Source organism: Amblyomma americanum, chromosome 4 (genome assembly GCF_052857255.1).
Source record: "Amblyomma americanum isolate KBUSLIRL-KWMA chromosome 4, ASM5285725v1, whole genome shotgun sequence".
NCBI classification, from domain to species: domain Eukaryota; kingdom Metazoa; phylum Arthropoda; class Arachnida; order Ixodida; family Ixodidae; genus Amblyomma; species Amblyomma americanum.
This window is the reverse complement of record NC_135500.1, coordinates 126,210,264-126,215,506: the sequence shown is the minus strand read 5'-3', so window position 1 is coordinate 126,215,506 and position 5,243 is coordinate 126,210,264. Positions and strand designations below refer to the sequence as shown.

The window sequence follows — 5,243 nt, the reverse complement described above, 5'->3', positions numbered from 1 at the left end:
TGTTCAGGGGTCGTGGGGTCTTGATTGGAGAATTTTGTAGGTGGCAGAATGGATCTGTCCCTTTGCAAAACTCCTGATTGCGGTTTTGGAGTCGCTCATTAAGGGTGTGGCAGTGGAAGATTCTATCTATGGCCGCCTCTTCCGCTTCCAGGTAGGTGGTTGCCCTTATCGAGCCCGAAGCCTTGTGTTTGAGGTCATGTGACACCACGCTTAGGGCGTACGCTGGGTTGCATGGATATTCTGCCGCGTCTACGTGAACTGCGTCTTCGTTGTCCCTGTGTTTTTTATACAGGGCTTCGGCACGTGCTTCGCGTCTTCCCCGGTTGTGGGTTGGGTGTACGTTCCTGGGTAGTGGGTGGACGATTAGCTTTTCCTTTATTTGTTTAGGAATGTTGTGGTTGTTGTCCGCAGGGGGCACCCGTTGATTGAATCTTTAATGCGGCTAGAATGTGTCTGCCCGTGATGTGGAGGATAGTCTGTCCAACTATGCTTTGCGGTGGGCTTCAGCCAGTTCTTGTAGTCCAAAGACGATTCCGTTTTCTTTCGCCGCACTGAAGTAATTTAAATGTGGAAAGCAGACAGGAAAAAGGAAACACGGGAATGAAGCAAGCATGAAGTAAGTAAATAGCGACATTTGCGATGTGCGGCACTTGTTGTGGACGGACCCAGCGACGGCTGCTATAAGAAAACGGCTCCTCAGGGAGGTGGACCTGCGGTGGAACCGCGATCGTGACTATGTGAAGTGGACTGTGAACAATCGTTTCATCAGCAACCTCTGCGACTACCTCAGCGCAACGGGTCTCCACTCCTTCTTTTAACTTTCAATCTCGTGCATTCCTTCCCCCCCCCCCCCCCCCGCCTTCCTTTTTTCAACTTATGCATCATGGCACACTTTTCGCAAAAAAAAGTAAATAGCGGACATGAGGTGCATGCGGAGCCAAGATAACTTGTCCCGCAAGCAGTGTCTTAAAGAGCGGAGTAGTGCTAGGCGATCATCCACAACCGGTGCCATGACGTTTCGACATGACCAGGTACCATCGCAATGTAGTATGGCATTGAGGTATGCTATAGTTGCGTAGTGCTTGCGTTTTTTTCCAGCAAAGTGGGCAAATAAAGCATGCTATTTTAGCTCTTCTTTTGCTCATTTTCGCTTTTGAAACGCTGTATATAAGTTAACTGATTTACCTAGAGAGTGTGGCGGGGGACACATCATAAGGGTGAGAATTCGAATCATGTCTAGGTTATGAGTAACGTGGCAGTGCTCGGATTTATTGGGCTCGAAGGTGGGCACCGGGGCGCGAGGTAAGATACCTGAGAATCGAAACGTGTGTTCGCCAAACTGCGAGTCCGCGAGACTTATGCCTAGGGTTTCCCGCGGAAGAGACTTGGTGACGCCATGGTGGCTGCTGCAGGACTGAAAAAAAAAAAAACGGCCGAATAGCGAAGCATTGGGCAGGCGTATTTTGAGTCTGTGCGCGGTAAACTTACTGGCACGAATTAAATTCGCCTAAAATCAGCATCATTCAGCAGTTCGATACGATAGATATGTCGACGTGTTTCAATCAGCTTACTCTTAATTTTATGAATTTGTTTCTGTTTCCTTCAACAAACAGCCCATAAATTCGTTCGGAAGATTTACGCCATTCCATTGCAATCTCTTTTTGGGGGTTCTATATTTCTTCTCAGAAAACTGTCACACCATTATGCTATTCCCTGCGGGTATTCTTCCTTTTAGCTGCAACATACGTATTTTTACATAATAATAGGAAATGCACGGTTATCTCAACGCAACTACTTAAATGCTGTTTCCCAGTAAATAAATATTGTTGTCGGTAATGTCAATCAGAAGGCGCGGCGTCGCACCATGAGAGCTGAACAACAGTCAAAATAATCGTGCACGAGTGAAGCCACACATACAAGTTTTGTGAATGCGAGAAGCGCACCTCAAACCTCGGAGCTGCAACCACACTCAGTTTTTTGCACTCTGCGGCGCACCGACCACTCGCCTTGCAGGCAAGGGTAGTATATTTTCTAGGCACTAACTTCTACGCGAGAGCTTATTTATCAGCTTGTGAAATTGCCTGTCGGTCCGTCTCTGTGCTGCGCCCCTATCCTCTCTGAAAAAAAAAATCCACAAAATTCGCGTGAGTAGACAGATTCGAGCCACGCCTAAATCCGTGGGCCAGAAATCCAGAAAAAGGCAGTGCCTTGAGTCTCGCGCCTTAGACCACTCGACCACTCTGGCACAAGGCTTAGACGTCCACTATCAACGAGTGAAGTGACGTTCACCACAATCCCAAGAGAGAGAGAGAGAGAGAGAGAGAGGGCTTATTACGTATAGAAGGAAAGGGTATAGCCACGGCGTGTGGCAGGACTAAAAGGCGCTGTGACAGAAATGCTCCTCTATGCGCTTTTGTTTGGAAACGTGAATGCTGAGGAGTGGTTTATGGTTTATGGCGGTTTATCGTCCCAAAGCGACTCAGGCTATGAGGGACGCCGTAGTGAAGGGCTCCGCAAATTTCGACCACCTTGGGTTGTTTAGCGTGCACTGACGTCGCGCAGTACACGGGGTTATAGAATTTCGCCTACATCGAAATTCGACCGCCTCGGCCGGGATCGAACCCGCTGAATATTGAGGAAGTCAAGCGACCCGTACTGTTTCTGAGTGCTCTCGAAAGTAGTGAAATACGGAGCTCGAGAATATTTATAGTCACTTCATTTCCCTCACGACTGCGACAACCTTAAATGTTCGTGAATACGTTGACGTATATCTTAGCAGGAAATTAATGTGGCTTTGAACCTCTACATGTATCCATGCGGAAGGCAGTTCATACTGTGACAGGGCGCTGCGCGTCTCCGGAGGACCGTTACCTCGGGCGGCATCTTCCCTTTTGTGGGGCCCCAAAGGTGCTTGAGCAAGAGACTGTATGGCACCAGGAATCGTCGTGAGTCGGGGGCCAATGCTCATTTGGGGTCCGAATGCCGACAGGCTGGCCTTCATCTTTTTTCGCACGCCGACAAGCATTAAACTGCACAAGCGCACCCCCGCAAGAGTGACAGGGGCCCAGGCAGGAGAGCAAAGGACCCTAGCCGGCGGGAGGTTCCGGGAAGATGGGGAATGCCGTAGGCGCTGGCTCTGTGAGGGGGGCGACAGACACAATCTAGCCTGGAAAAAGGGATTGCCCGATGGACGGAGAAACAAGAAAAGCGGGGCAGGGGAGAGACGAGCAGGCGCAAGACGACACCGCTGGGCAGTCTGTCCTCCGGCGCCCAAGCCATCGGGGAGAAGAACCTCAGCGAACGAACAAGGGCAACTCCGCAGTCCTTCCGTTCCTTATGACGAATACTCCGGTGCCAACGCAGCTGCATGTAGCTTGGGCACCCTATAGCGTCCTCATCATGTACTTGGTAATATGTAATTCTTTAATATATCTGTTTTGTTCCAACTAAGTCTAGCGGTGTCTTTTTGCCTCTTCCACCCGTGTGGACCCGTGTAATATGTGGGGTCGTCACAATACTATGGCTAATATTTGAGATAAGACTAAACGGAGAGCAGCTTTCACTGAAATGCATTGTACTTCCAGCAAAAGAGTTGAGCCGCCGCGGTGGCTCAGTGGTTATGGCGTTCGGCTGCTGTCCCAAAAGACGCGGGATCGATCCCGGCATCGGCTGTCGCATTTTGATGGAGGGGAAATGCTAGAGGCTGGTTTGCTGTGCGACGTCAGCGTACGTTTAAGAAACCTAGGAGGTCAAATTATCCGGAACCTTCCACTACGGCGTCCCTCATATCTTTAGTCGCTTTGGGACGCTAAACCCTATGAACCTAAACCAGGTGAAAGAGTTGTAAAAACTCATTAGGACATGGAAAAGGTGATCTAATGCTGAATATGAAGCACAGTTCACAATTATGGTGTAGTGGCGTAAGTTCAGCAGAAGGAATCTCACTGAGGTTGTTACGCTTTCCAAACTGTCTTTTTTTTTCTTTTGTATCACACTGCTGCTAAAAAGCTTCATGCTTTCTCGTTCGGACTGCGTGACGGCTGTTGCTGAAACTGGGATATTCTTGAAGTACACTGTGACATACAAGCGCCTGTCATCGTGTCAGGATGGCCGAGTGGTCTAAGGCGCCAGGCTCAAGGCAATGCCTTACCCTGGGTAAGGGTTCGGGTATTCTGGTCCACTTTAGTGGGCGTGGGTTCGAATCCCACTTCTGACACACCTTTTTTTTCTTCTGTAGTAGGCGGGAATCTACACAGGTCAAAGACAGCTTTAACGGATAGCCATACAGTTCGGCTAACATCTACGTTATGAAGGAGATTGCTGTGTTTTTTTTTCCTGGTAATATATATTCGAGAATAACCTCTTGTCTTCCTTCTTTCATTTGTTTTAGATCAGTGTTCTAAAAAGCTCCTAAGCGAAATACTGATAGTTTGTTTTCGCTAGGATTATCACGCTTAACGGAGGGTGTTCCTCTTACCCTGACAGTTCCTTTCTGCACCTTTGTAGGGCCAGATTTAGTATCTGCATGCACAAATATACTGGCTACCGGTTGCGAATACGACAAATGCAAATGAGCGCCGAGAATTCAACGCCCAACAATACAGGCGTTGCTCACAGTTCAGAACAAATATAGGCCGGCGAGATTGTTGGCTATATGGCAGCGAGCTTTCGTGGAAAGAAAAGGAGCGGGAAATGCGAGCGAAGGTGAGAGAGGGCTTCCGCTAGCAAAACAAATTCAGAGGAGAAAGGAAGGAAAGCTTTGTGTACGCGAATTCATTCTGACTACCGACGGTTGCGTTTCCTGTGGCCGCGCATACCGCGTTCACCTAACTCGAGACCGATGCGGGTTCTATGAAAGCGTGAAGTGTACGAGTTGAGGGCCCCTCTCTATATATTATATTCGTGTTACGCTTTAGCCTTTTTCGACATCATGCGATTTTTCTCTGCCTTTCAATGTTGTGCGTGATATGCATGGCTGCACTACATTTCATATAAAAAGGATATAGAGATACATTGAATCGCATTATCTATTATTACAACACTGAAGTGTGCAGTTCGTGATCCACTTCAGAAAAGAAAGTCCAAGTGGTCTTGTTTAGATAAAATCCAAGTGTTCACGAAAAAGACTACCGAAATAATCCTAGCTTACTTAATAAGGTATCGTCCAATCTATCTGGTGTGTATAATCGCCAAAGTGTAAATGCTAAATGTTCTTTCTTTACACCTGAACAAGGGGTTCTATG

The 5,243-nt window shown here is 48.0% G+C and overlaps 1 non-coding gene across 1 annotated transcript; it reads left to right on the top strand.

The window, feature by feature from the left end:
* The first annotated feature begins 4,100 nt into the window (after window positions 1–4,100).
* On the top strand, window positions 4,101–4,216 carry TRNAL-CAA (transfer RNA leucine (anticodon CAA)). The gene is made up of 2 exons: window positions 4,101–4,138; window positions 4,171–4,216. It is a non-coding gene; the product is annotated as a tRNA-Leu (tRNA).
* Window positions 4,217–5,243: the final 1,027 nt, after the last annotated feature.